The sequence below is a fragment of the Bos mutus genome, chromosome 16 (genome assembly GCF_027580195.1).
Source record: "Bos mutus isolate GX-2022 chromosome 16, NWIPB_WYAK_1.1, whole genome shotgun sequence".
NCBI classification, from domain to species: domain Eukaryota; kingdom Metazoa; phylum Chordata; class Mammalia; order Artiodactyla; family Bovidae; genus Bos; species Bos mutus.
This window is the reverse complement of record NC_091632.1, coordinates 29,992,647-30,006,985: the sequence shown is the minus strand read 5'-3', so window position 1 is coordinate 30,006,985 and position 14,339 is coordinate 29,992,647. Positions and strand designations below refer to the sequence as shown.

Here is a 14,339-nt window from a genome sequence, read left to right as displayed (position 1 = left end):
TGGTGATGTTAAAGAACAGAATTTTCAGAGATCTTAACAATTTAAGTAGCATCATGAAGTGGTAGCTTTACTAAAATGCCATGTCACAACCAGATACATTTTTTTTTAAGTGTAACCAGGCATGTGACATATCTCAAAACTGGGAATTTGAAGAAATATTGTTGGAGAAAGAGATCTATAGAGATCACCATTAGTGGTAGTAATTAGAGTATATCCTGATCTAATTTGAGATTTTCAAAATAATTAGGCTGTTGAGTGTAGAGGTCAGTATAATCATTACTGTTTCAATAAAATTAAAATATTAATGTGCTGAAATAGCATCTCATTTGGTACCAGTGGAAAACAAAATGTTTAACCATTATTTCAAAAAGCACTAAACTTCTGTTACTGCCTGATTAGCTGGTTAATGTGTTTTCCTTTATACTTTTCAAATGCTGTTCTCTAATTTTTTGTTCAAGTTTTTTTTTTTCTGAAAACATGCTAATTTCATGTGCTTTAGCCCTACAGAAGAGAATGTTGCCTAGCAACCACCAGAATAACTAATAAGCCTATATCTTGTAAAGCCTTAAAAGACTTATTTGTCTTAAATTTATGTATTTCTTTATTGGGGTGGCTTAGACGGTAAAGAATCTGCCCGCAATATGGGAGACCCGAGTTCAATCCTTGGGTCAGGAAGATCCTCTGGCAACCTACTCCAATATTCCTGCCTGGGAAATTCCATGGACAGAGGAGCCTGGAGGGCTACAGTCCATGGGGCTGCAAAGAGCCTGACACAACTGAGTGACTAACACTTTATTGATCATTAAAATCAAGAGGAGGTTTGTTTCACTTTGAATTTCTTCCAACTTCTGCTTTTATTATTAATTTATAGATGTTGCCTGTTTTGTAACAAAAACAAAACATATAGTATATTTAACATGAATGTCTCTTTTCTCCCATCAACCTCTTAACATTACCCTGTGTTCGTCATTTGCTTTAGTTATTCTTTTCTGATAGGATGGCCTATCAGTGATACTGCTGACTAAAGAAATGTTTTCTAATTCATTGGATATAGAATTCTACAATATTGGTTTTTAATGCTAAGAAGCTAATATATTAAGTACATTAAGGTTTTAAGAGAGGGAAATGCTTAAAGATTCAGTTGAAGTGGTTGATATTACATATAGTGATTTTATTTTTGGTTATTTGACCCAGAAGTACCTCAGAAGAGTTATCTGAGCTAAGGGCTTAGAGTGGGAGGTGGTGCTGCCACATTCAGTCTCCTGTCAAACTCGTCACTTAGCCTTGGCATGTTCACTTGTCAGAGGTTTAAGTCTTCCCACTATGGCATACAGAGCTTTGCCATTGTTACTCAGTTGCTCAGTTGTGTCTGATTCTGTTGAGACCTCATAGGCTGCAGGACACCAGTCCTCTACTGTCTCCTGGAGTTTGCTCAAGTCATGTCCATTGAATTAGTGATGCTATCCTATCATCTCATCCTTTGCTACCTTCTTCTCCTTTTGCCTTCAGTCTTTCCCAGCGTGAGGGTCTTTTCCAGTGAGTTGGCTCTTGGCATCAGGTGGCCAAAGTGTTGGAGCTTCAGCTTCAGCATCAGTCCTGCCAATGAATATTCAGGGTTGATTTCTTTTAGGATTGACTGGTTTGAACTTCTTGCAGTCCAAGGGACTCTCAAGAGTCTTCTCCTGCACCACAATTAGAAAGCATCCTTCCATTTTAGTTCACTGATTCCTAAAATATCAATGTTCACTTAGTTTACCTTGATTCGTGGACCTAATATTTCAGGTTCCTAGGCAATATTGTTCTTTACCACATCAGACTTTACTTTCACCGCTAATTCACCGTCAGACACATCCACAAGTGAGCATGGTTTCTGCTTTGGCCCAGCCTCTTCGTTCTTTCTGGAGCTATTTCTCTGCTCTTCCCTGGTAGCATATTGGACACTTTCTGACTTGGGGGAGTCATCTTCTGATGCCATATCTTTTTTCTTTTCTATACTGTTTATGGGTTTTTGAGGCGAGAATACTCAAGTGGTTTGCCGTTCCCTTCTCCAGTGGACCATGTTTTGTCAGAATTCTCCACCATGACCTGTCCATTTTGGGTGGTCCCTCAGAGCGTGGCTCATTATTTCATTAAGTTACAAAGGTTGTGATCCCCGTGATGATTTTGGTTAGCTTTCTGTGATTGTGGGTTTAGTTCTGGAGGCTGTGGGATTGTAGTTCTTGTTTCTTCTGTCTGTCCTCTGATGGATGAGAATAATAGGCTTATGCAAGCTTTCTGATGCAAGGGACTGGCTAAGGGGAAAACTGGGTCTTGCTCTGGTGGGCAGGCCATGCTCAGTAAATATTTAATCCAGTTTTCTGCTGATGGGTAGGGCTGTGGTCCCTCCCTGTTGGTTGTTTGGCCTAAGGCGGCCCTTTCCTGGAGTCTACAGGCTCTTTGATAGGGCTAAAGGCAACCTCTAAGAGGACTTATGCCAATGCGTGCTTCCCAGGACTGCTGCTGCCAGTGCCCCTGTCCCCTCATCAGGCTACTGCTGACTCACACCTCTGCAGGAGACCCTCAAACACTCACAGATATGGCTCAGTCTCTTGGGGGGGTCACACTGATATAAATACATATCAAATAAGATGCATATGTGCCAGAGTCAAACAGTTTAGGACAAAAAAATAATCTTTTAAGAGAGGTATGTATGAAAGAGGGACTTCCCAGGTGGCACTAGTGGTAAAGAAGCCACCTGCCAGTTCAGGAGACATAAGAGTTGCAGGTTTGATCCCTATGTTGGGAAGATCCCCTGGAGAAGGAAATGGCAAGTCACTCCGGTATTCTTACCTGGAGAATCCCAGGGACAGAAGAGCCTGACAGACTACAGACTACTAGTAGACTCTACTAGTAGTCTACAGACTAGTAGACTACAGACTACTCTTTGTGACCCTATGGACTGTAGTCCATAGGGTCACAAAGAGTTGGATATGACTACAGCGACTTAGCTATGTATGAGAGAGAAAGATAGACAAAGAGAAAAACGAAGATAGAGAAGAATGGTGAGGAGAATAAGAAGTTATGGTTGAAGTTTAAAAACTCTTTGAACCTTAACATGTTAGTTTTAAGACCAGCTTACTATTTACTAAGTAAATAGTAAGTTATCAAAAGTAAGTAAGACCAGATTATTTACTTACTAAGACAGTTTTTCCAGAGGAAAAGAAAAAAAATTTACAAGATCACTAATAGTGACTAAAATAGTTAATAAAAGTAGACACTTGTTAATGCTTCAGTTCTGTTTTTCCAAGCACAGATAATGGGCGATTTCTTTTATCCTTTATAAAGTTTAATGCCAGAACTCTTTGCTTAACATGAAGTTTATTTAGCCTGCTTTATGAACCAGTTTTCTTGTAAACTCTATTTTAGGCAGCTCTCCTTTATACGTGGGAATAGAAAAGTGAAAATTGGATAGACATTTGATAACTGAAATTTACATAAAATGAGACTTGTATTTATTTTAACTCTTAATTTTAACTTATTCCCATAGCCTAGCTATTTGATATAGATGATAAAAAATAACACCCACCAATTAAAGTCACTAATTAGAGTTTTTCCCTCTTTCCCTGTTTTTGCACTCCTTGAAAGAGAAATACAAGTAGTGAAATGACAAAGAACTAGTTGGCCATTAGAAGAAGCAAAAGACATTATATACATAAATTTAAGTTGTCCACAAGCCATTAAAAAAGATTTGTATCCAGTTTTACAGTCTGACCATTTATTCAGATTTGCTTGTTTAGAAACATAATTTCAGCTAGTTAATTTTTTGTTTCACCATTATCTCAATTGTAGTTAAACATTGGTCTAAAAATATGTCATAATCTCATATTATATTGCACAATTAAAATTCTCCCTAAATGTATGCTAAGTTTAATATAAAACAACAATTCCATAGCATTTTAATATTTAAAATTTGTATTTAAGAACACACTGAGGATTTTTTTTTTAAAACTTTACAATATTGTATTAGTTTTGCCAAATATCGAAATGAATCCGCCACAGGTATACCTGTGTTCCCCATCCTGAACCCTCCTCCCTCCTCCCTCCCCATACCCTCCCTCTGGGTCGTCCCAGTGCACCAGCCCCAAGCATCCAGTATCGTGCATCGAACCTGGACTGGCGACTCGTTTCATACATGATATTATACATGTTTCAATGCCATTCTCCCAAATCTCTCCACCCTCTCCCTCTCCCACAGAGTCCATAAGACTGATCTATACATCAGTGTCTCTTTTGCTGTTCTCGTACACAGGGTTATTGTTACCATCTTTCTAAATTCCATATATATGCGTTAGTATACTGTATTGGTGTTTTTCTTTCTGGCTTACTTCACTCTGTATAATAGGTTCCAGTTTCATCCATCTCATTAGAACTGATGCAAATGTATTCTTTTTAATGGCTGAGTAATACTCCCATTGTGTATATGTACCACAGCTTTCTTATCCATTCATCTGCTGATGGGCATCTAGGTTGCTTCCATGTCCTGGCTATTATAAACAGTGCTTCGATGAACATTGGGGTGCACGTGTCTCTTTCCCTTCTGGTTTCCTCCACACTGAGGATTTTAATACAGGATAATAAGGACAACATAATAAGGAATGTGGGCTTCCCAGATGGCACATTGGCCAATGCAGGAGACTCAGGAGAGGCGAACTTGATCCCTGGGTCAGAAAGATCCCCTGGAGTAGGAAATGGCAACCCACTCCAGTATTCTTGCCTGGAAAATTCCATGGACAGAGAAGCCTGGAGAGAGAAGAAGTCCAAGGGGTCACAGAGAGTCAGACACAACTGAGCAACTGAGCATGCATGCAATAAGGAATGCATAGCCAGACATTCTGTAAATTAATGGCTGCTTGTTTTGCCTGATTCTTTATGTATCAGGTTAACTAATAAACTACTTAACCTGGTTAAACTAGGCCTTCCTCACCTAAATATATGAAGCTTTACTTAGATCTCAGTGAACATTTAAAATAAGGAAGATGTTTTGCAGAATATGTATATCCTTAGGCCTGAAGGTGGTTGTCGTATTAGAATCAGTGACTGAAAATGAAACTTTTAGTCAGCTATGCAGGCCCTAATATTCCATCTTAACTTCCTGCTTAGTTTGAAGAGGAATTAAAGCATAAAGATTATAGCTATTTTTATGATCTCTATGATTTTAGAGAGAGAGTCTCTATGATGATACTTGCTAACACTTCTTAAGCCTGAAATGATCACTTTTTTGGAAAAAATTTTAGATGGAATATAAAAAGTAAATTCTTATCAAAATGAATAAAATTAGAATGCTTTGGGCATTGCTACTTATGACTACTGTTAAAAAATTATCAAAAAAATTATCAATACCTTTTTATTATTTTACTGTCAGCCAATTAAGCAATTCACTGTTGCTCTTAACACAAAGAAGAAGCTAATTTTTAACGTCGTAAACACCGCCATTGACAGTTCAAAGAGTGCTGTCTCAGTTCACATGGTATTTGTTGTTGTGGCAGACTCTGAGTATGTACATCGCAGTTGTCAGTAGTTTGCCTCCAGTCTTTTCTTTTTCTTTAATTTGCAAACGCCTAGTAATAAACGTTATTAGATGCAATGAGTTTTTAGTTCATATTTTCAATATACAGTGATATAATATTAAAAACAAAATTTTAAAACATTTAATATAACATTTAAAACAAAAGAGAAGAGAAATACAGAATCTCACTTTAGAAATTTTAAAGTTTCTATTTCAGGATCTCCAAGTTGAACTGTTTTTCTTCTCTGTTAAATTCATGTTATGAAGAACTTGTTGTAGGTGGAGAAAAAACAAAAAACATGAAAAAAAAACACCCAACACCCAGAGCCTTTGTAATCATGTATATCAGTTTTAATCATGGTTCTGATTTACTACTGGTAAGACCTCAAATAAACTCTTACGGCAGTGGTTTCCCCTTCTGTAAATTGGGGATAATAAAACCAGTCGAATAGTATTGCCGTTAAAACTAAAAGAAATACAAAATAGTTAAAGCACCCCCCCCACCCCTGGCACAACAACTGTTAAATGTGTGTTATTTTTCCTCTCCTTCCACCTTCACCCCTAATCAAATTCAGTTGATATCTTTGAACCGAAGTAGATTACAGGTTTATTGGTCAGTTCTAAGCTTGTGGATAAGCTGTTACTCTAAACTATTGCATAGGATATTTCTTTTGACTCTAAGATACAAATGAATGCTGGAAAATCTTATTATAATACAATTATGAAGAAGGATTATGTATTTGCACATGATAGCCCATTGTAAGTGTTTTCTTGATCAGGTTTTAACAGATGGATATCGTTATACAACAAATGCTGTCTTTGTTCCCTGTTCTTGTCACAATTGCTCAATTTAATAAAAGGTAATTGATTAGGCTCTGTTTGCACTGTAGTCAGGAAACTGGAGAGGGAAGTTAACTGTAAGAGGTCCCCTCCCACCCCATTATCAGTCTTTTACCTCCACTAACCTGCTTCAATTATTTCTGACAGAAGGATTTGTGTAAATTACCAAATGACTCCCAAACAAAGCAACATCTAGAAAGATTAATTGTGTTGGGAAAACAGGTACAGGATTGAAGTTGTATGACACTTTTTATTTCTCCCTCCTGAATTTTTTAATTGGACAAAAAAAATAGAAATGGAGGTACTGACTGCCGTCATACACTGAGAACAGCCCCCGCCTCATTTCTAAAGGTTATATTCCATCTTCTCCGTTTTTGACAGATGATCTTACCCCTCCAGCCTTTTCTCTTTTTTTCTTTTCTGGCCACATGGCGTGACTTGCAGAATTTCAATTCCCTGACTAGAGATTAAATCCAGGCCATAGCAGAGAAAGTGCTGAATCCTGACCACTAGACCACCAGGGAACTCTCCATCATTTTTACTAATGTTGATAATAATAGCAACTGTCACTAATCAGATACTTTATGGAGCCTGGTGGCTTAGTAAGGACTTTTATATGCATTATCTTATTCCTCATAACATTGGTACTATTATCATTTTCTCATTTTATGGATGAGAAGACCAATAGTGAGACAGCCTGTGGAACTTGCTCATGGTCAAAAAGCTAGTATGTTGCAAAGTATTGTATCAAACCTGGGTATTTTGAATCCTGGAGTCTATGTGTTAACCATTATACTGTGCTTTCTCTAATGACCTAATGACAAAAAAAAAAAAAGTGGAGGCTAGAAAGACAAAAACCCTGTAGTCTGCACGATCTGCCCTTGGCCTACATACCTTGTATTCCAAATTTGTTGACCTGAGATTAGAAACCTACCACAGGCTGATTCAAAACTGCCTTTGAAACCTTATTTCCTACTGTATCTAAATATCAGTTCACCACTCTGACCAGGCTAATTTTATTTTTTCTCTTAAAAAAATTACTTTTCTTATGAAAACGAATCCATTTTTTTCCCCATGAAGACTTTCCTGTCTGCAGAAGGACTTAATTCTATTATAATCCTAATGTGACTTGACAAATACAGTGCATTGTATTGTGTGACCTGAAGTGTGTGAGTGTGAAGGAGATCCCAGCATGGAAGGAGCAATGGTGTCTGGCTCAGGCCTGATTCTCCCTGCATGTTTGCTTACTTCCCTTATCTTACTTTAGTCATGAAGCACACGGCACGCACTTTGCAGCCAGACAGGCTGGTTTTGGAATCCTGTCAATTCCATTTCTGACTGTTGAGAACAGAGTCAAATCCCTAAACTTCTCCACACTTTAGTTACTTCATCTATAAAGCAAGGATATTTGTAGTACCTAGTTTGTTGACTTATGTGAAGATTAAATGAGAGTCTGTGTCTAGGGCAGAGTGAGTACTTGTTAAACACTAGCTATTATAGAATTTTAGGGTAAGTTGTTCAGTCGCTCAGTCATGTCTGACTCTGCAACCCCATGGACTGCAGCACACCAGGCTTCCCTGTCCTTCACTATCTCCCAGAGCTTGCTCAAACTCCTGTGCATTGGATCAGTGATGCCATCCAGTCATCTCGTCCTCTGTCGTCCCCTTCTCCTCCAGTCATTATTATAACTAGTTATATTTTACTATATTACAAATCTGTAAGCCCATCTCATGCATGTTGTAGGCATTCTGTAAATGCTGCTGTTTTTATTTTTATTGATATAATTCACATACCATGAAATTCTTCCAGTTTTAACTGAAGAATTTTAGCCAAGTCTACGGCTTCATGCTTCAGTGTATGACCTACTACAGGGATCTGAGGGCTCATTTGGAAGGGAGTTATCCAGGTTGGGTCACCAGCCCTACAGGAAGAACTTGAGACAAATGAACACTTGAATGAAAAGGAGCTTACAGTTCATTGTTCCCTAAACCTACCTTCTGACCTTGTGAAAAAAAGGAATCTGAAACATACTCCGTGTGGAATGGTTTGATTTAGTGGTCAGTAAAACTTTTAAAAAGTTACTCAAATGCTTTAGAAATTAAGGTGAAGGTATTTGTAATTACAATTCAGTTGTATATTCTGCTCAAAATGAGACAAGATGCAGCATTACTTATATTCCTGGATTGTGTTTGAAACCATCTTCACTGAGGGTGATATTAATAGCAAATAGCAGTGAATGCTTTCAGTTCAGGTCAGTCACTCAGTCGTGCCCAACTCTTTGCAACCCCATGGACTGCAGCACACCAGGCTTCCCTGTCCCATCACCAACTCCTGGAACTTACTCAAACTCATGTCCATCGAGTTGGTGATGCCATCCAACCATCTCATCCTCCATCGTCCCCTTCTCCTCCTGCCTTCAGTCTTTCCCAGCATCATGGTCTCTTCCAATGAGTCAGTTCTTCGCATCAGGTGGCCAAAGTATTGGAGTTTCAGCTTCAGCATCAGTCCTTCCAATGAATATTCAGGACTGATTTCCTTTAGGGTTGACTGGTTATATCTCCTTGCAGTCCAAGGGACTCTCAAGAGTCTTCTCCAACACCACAGTTCAAAAGCATCAATTCTTCAGCACTCAGCTTTCTTTATAGTCCAACTACTTTCATGCATTGGAGAAGGAAATAGCAACCCACTCCAATGTTCTTGCCTGGAGAATCCCAGGGACAGGGGAGCCTGGTGGGGTGCCGTCTATGGGGTCGCACAGAGTCGGACACGACTGAAGTGACTTAGCAGCAGCACATCCATACATTACTGGGAAAACCATAGCTTTGACTATGTGGACCTTTGTTGGCAAAGAAATGTCTCTGTTTTTTAATATGCTGTCTAGGTTGGTCATAGCTTTTCTTCCAAGGAGCAAGTGTCTTTTAATTTCATGGCTGCAATCACCATCTGCAGTGATTTTGGAGCCCCAAAGAATAAAAGTCTGCCACTGTTTCTGCTGTTTTCCTCATCTATTTGCCATAAAGTGATGGGACTGGATGCCATGATCTTGGTTTTCTGAATGCTGAGTTTTAAGCCAATTTTTTCACTCTCCTCTTGCATCAAGAGGCTCTTTAATTCTTCTTCGCTTTCTGCTATAAGTGTGGTGTCACCTGCATATCTGAGGTTATTGGTTATTTCTCCTGGCAATCTTGATTCCAGCCCAGCATTTTTCATGATGTACTCTACATATAGTTAAATAAGCAGAGTGACAATATACAGCCTTGACGTACTTCTTTCCAGATTTGGAACCAATCTGTTGTTCCATGTCCCATTCTAACTGTTGCTTCTTGACCTGTGTACAGATTTCTCAGGAGGCAGGTCAGGTGGTCTGGTATTCCTGTCTCTTTAAGAATTTTCCATAGTTTGTTGTGATCCACACAGTCAAAGGCTTTGGCGTAGTCAATAAAGCAGATGTTTTTCTGGAACTCTTTTACTTTTTTGATGATCCAGAGGATGTTGGCAATTTGATCTCTGGTTCCTCAGCCTTTTCTCAATCCAGCTTGAACATCTGGAAGTTCATGGTTCACATACTGTTGAAGCCTGGCTTGGAGAATTTTGAGCATTACTTTACTAGTGTGCTACTTTGCTAGCATTGCTTTGCTAGTGTGCTGCTTTGCTAGCCTTATTTTTCTAGTGTGCTACTTTGCTACAATTACCACACAATTGCACTCATGTAATTGCACTAGCAAAGTAGTGGTCAAAATCTCCAAGCCAGGCTTCAACAGTGAATGCTTAGGAGCACTTGAAATTATTATTTTTGGTTAGGTAAAATTTAAGTGAATATGTTAAGAAACAAAATTCAAGTGAGTAAATTTTAAAGATCTCACTGGCTTTATTCAACAATTCACGCATGGGAAGCAGCCAGTCTAGGAGATAGAATGGCGCTCTGAGGAGTTGTACTTTTATAGGCACGACGGAGCAGAACCCAGAAAGTTACACTAGACAAAAAAGTGGAGTGGTTACTGCAAGATCACTTTCCCTTAGGGGAAAGTCACCTGGTCTGCCAGGCAGATCACCTAACTTGTGCTGATCAGGTGCTTCCTGGTTTAAGATTTCATTTCTGGGAGAGTAGAAACTGTAGCAGTCTTTGGTGACATGGGGTTTTAGCATAAGGGACTCCATGTTGGACCTGTTTTGTTTTTAATAGTTAGCTGTGGGTTTTCAAGTTACAAATATGGTAGAAAGCTGACTTGTTAAAACTTGTAGCTACTCTTTCATAGTCTGGAATGTACCTCACCATCATTCTTTGCAGTGAGATGCAAATGAAGAAGTAAGACACCCAGTATAACAGTTAAGCAAGTATTTGTGTCCCACTGGTTTTTGTTTTCTTAGTTTAACTCTAGGGATTTTTTTTTTTAAAATAATCTCTGTTTTCTGAGGTTTTGAATTTGCCTAGCAATTACTGGCAAAGATAAGAAAGATAATGAGCTCAATGGTTGGAATTTGACACAAAAATAATGGTTTTCTTTATTTACATTTGCATGATTTTGAAAAGAACCACGATTTCTTTTATTTATCTTCTACTTCTTGTTCTTTTCCCTTTGTAAAACTCAGTATGTTACTGGACTATTCTGAAATCCAAAATCTTCTAAAAAGTTTTCTTCTATTGATACTTCTATGGTTTCTCTCTCATTTTATCTCTTCTTCCTCCACTAAGAGCACTTAGGTTTTAGTAATGTGCACTCCTACATGTAAAGAGAAACCTTGGAATATTGCTTTTCTGTGATTAAGAAAGGGTAGAATTTTGTCTTTCTTAGAGTTCTTTACCTCTGTGTCAATACCATGAACATTTGCGACAGTCCGTTAAAACTGAGTTGTGTATACTCCATGAATATTTATATTGAATTGAACCTATTATATTATTAATTGAATCTATAAAGATGTTTATAGATTCTATAAACATAGAATCTATATTCAGTTTAGTTCAGTTCAGTCGCTCAGTCGTGTCCGACTCTTTGCGACCCCATGAATTGCAGCACGCCAGGCCTCCCTGTCCATCACCAACTCCCGGAGTTCACCCAAACCCACGTCCATCGAGTTGGTAATGCCATCCAGCCATCTCATCCTCTGTCGTTCCCTTCTCCTCCTGCTCCCAATCCCTCCCAGCATTGGAGTCTTTTCCAATGAGTCAACTCTTCACATGAGGTGACCAAAGTACTGGAGTTTCAGCTTTAGCATCATTCCTTCCAAAGAAATCCCAGGGCTGATCTCCTTCAGAATGGACTGGTTGGATCTCCTTGCAGTCCAAGGGACTCTCAAGAGTCTTCTCCAACACCACAGTTCAAAAGCATCAATTTTTCAGTGCTCAGCCTTCTTCACAGTCCAACTCTCACATCCATACATGACCACAGAAAAAACCATAGCCTTGACTAGACGATATTACTGAAATCTATATTACTGAATGATTAGACGAACCCCTGGGGAAGAAAAAAACGGTCTCTACCAGGCTTTGTCAGTACGTGGTGGAGGCACAGGAGACCTTTCTGTCCTCCAGGCCATATTTTTGTCCTGGTGGTTTTGTCTTCTATCTTATCCTGATTTTATGGCTGTTGTGATGAGAATGTTCAACAGGTAGAACCTGAGGCATGGGAGAAAGGGTCTTTAAAGCCACTCTTGTGAGGTGAGATAATTTTTTAATGATGTGTGTTCATTTTTTAAATGTATTTATTTGCTGCTTTGATGGTGGATAACAAAATACTGCTCCCATAATTAAACTACTTTACTTTGCTGCATTTGGGGAGAACACAGAAATAAAAAATGTTCACATCTTATTCAGGCTTCTCTTGATTTTTGTTTTGGCTTTTACTAAATTTGTCTCTTGAGAATAGATGTTCTCTGAAGGCCAGGAATGGTTTATTAGACTCACACTCATTTAGTATGACCCAGTTATATTTTTGTTAAATAGGAATAATCCCAGAAAAATGGCCATTGGAACAAAATCAGCTAACAGAGTAAAATCTGTAAAAAAATTTTAAAACAGCATTCAAAAATCATTGGAGATATTTATTAATACTTTTTTTTTTATCTTAATGAGATCTAGAAGCCTTTTGAAAATTATTTTATAGCCAGTTTGGCTTCTGAATAGAAAGACTATAAAGAGTAACTAATAAAAAGTGAAGCAACTGTCACCAAATCTTTTAAAAGCAAAAGAGTTGATATTAGAAAATCCAATTTAGGGTACAAAGTAGACAGCATTTGTTGGGACACATTATAACAACCGTGGGGGGTACTTTCCTAACATTTGGGATTAATGTTACCCTTTGTGTTTCATTCTGATAGAGATTAAAAAGGTATTCTCACCTTCAAATCCTCCAATAAGCCTATTTACTGGAGCAGAAAAGGACACACTGCTTTTGACTCTGAGCACACTGAGCATACAGGAAAACCTCTCATCTATTCCATCCCTCTCAATTTACATGACCACAAGGAAATTGAAACCTTGGGAGGTTAAGTGACTTGCCCTGGGACAGACAGCTAGCTCGTTCCTGCTGGAACTGGAGCTCCTATATTGGTTACCACGAATGCTTTATTTTCTGCTGCTCACTTAATACACAATCCTCTCCTGGTAAATTTTAGCAGCAACTGGTGCTGTCGGCAGTACACTCCTTGATCGCAGGTAATCCCTCCAACCCCATACCTTTCTTTCAGTGGAGCTGAGTGGTGTGAAGTCAGTGACTGCAGAAGCTCAGGTGGGAACCATCCGGGGAGATCCGTGGGTCTCAACTCACTGGGGAAAGGCAGATGAGTCAGAAAGATGTCTTGCAAGGCAGTGAAGTACTGTATGTAAACATGACTGTGTACAGTGACTCCTGAAGTCTGAAAGGGGGGTAATAGCTGTTTATTTCTGAGACTGGAGGAAAGAATCTTTAGGAAAAGAGGAAAAGGTAGTATAAAGACAGTTTTTTAAAAAATAGATCAGTGGTTTGCTAAAAATTTTTTTTAATTGAAGGATAATTGCTTTACAGAATTTTGGTTTCTGGCAAACATCAACATGAATCAGCCATAGAAGTATGCTTTTTTGGTGGGGACCACAGATATACATTTAACCGTATGAAAAAAGGACATTTAAATTTTTGTTTCCCAGACTGTAAAATCTGGAGGAACATTTAAGGGTGACAGAAAATGAAGGATACATACAAAACTGTACAGAACCCTTGCTCTAGAAAGCGTATGCAGCGTGGCTATTGGAGAAGACCTCTTGGATTGAGGCACAAACTGTTACGGATAATTCTAAGGCACTCTGGCTAATTAGAACAGTATTTTGAAGATAATAAATCAGGAGCTTTGTAAAAATACCTAATTGTTTACCTAATAACCCACGTGGAGCTCTAAAAGGACTTAATTGTTTGAAGTGGTTAGCTTTTTCGTCATTTTAAAACCGTCTTTACAGCCTTTGATTATGTTTCTAAAAGTGTTTTGCACTCTTATAGCCCCAATGCCTTAACGGTTTTATGACTTTATAACACAGTACCTAAAACGATTTAATACTGTTTTCCCTGGTCCTTTCTTTTTTTTTTCCTTGGTTATGAGTGTTCTTAACCAAGAAGATTACCTATTGTTAAACCGAATGTGTTCTCCCAGGCTGCACAGGCAACTGCTCAAATGCAGTCATAATTCTTGTTTGCCCCTGGGCGGTTGCCAGCAGGGAATAAGGCATTATGGGAAGTGGTTTCTTTACCTTCCACAACAGGTGTCTTTGTCAGCGCACCTGATTCAGATACCATTGTGGAAGCACTGAGTCACTGGAGCCAAGGAAAATATGAAAGCCAGAGGAATTGCTTTCACAGCTAGAAAGTGGTCCTGCGAGATAAATCGGAAGCTTTCTGGTGCTAGTGAATGCACGAAGGGAGTCACAGTATCTTTTCAAGTACTTCTGAAAAGATAAAAAGGAATTAAAAAGGTATGAACTGCCTGACGC

The 14,339-nt window shown here is 38.6% G+C and overlaps 1 protein-coding gene across 7 annotated transcripts in view; it reads left to right on the top strand.

Moving 5' to 3' along the window:
* RABGAP1L (RAB GTPase activating protein 1 like) overlaps positions 1–14,339 on the top strand; it is a 737,668-nt gene that overhangs the window by 631,642 nt on the left and 91,687 nt on the right. For 2 of the 7 annotated variants that reach the window (XM_070384899.1, XM_070384898.1), the window contains exon 1: positions 14,112–14,321. The exons of 3 other annotated variants lie outside the window; for them this stretch is intronic. The gene's annotated coding sequence lies outside the window, so the exon portion shown is untranslated. Of the gene's footprint in view, positions 1–12,940; positions 13,038–14,107; positions 14,322–14,339 lie in introns of those variants that run through there. 2 more of the 7 variants (XM_070384900.1, XM_070384901.1) reach the window with 2 other exon arrangements.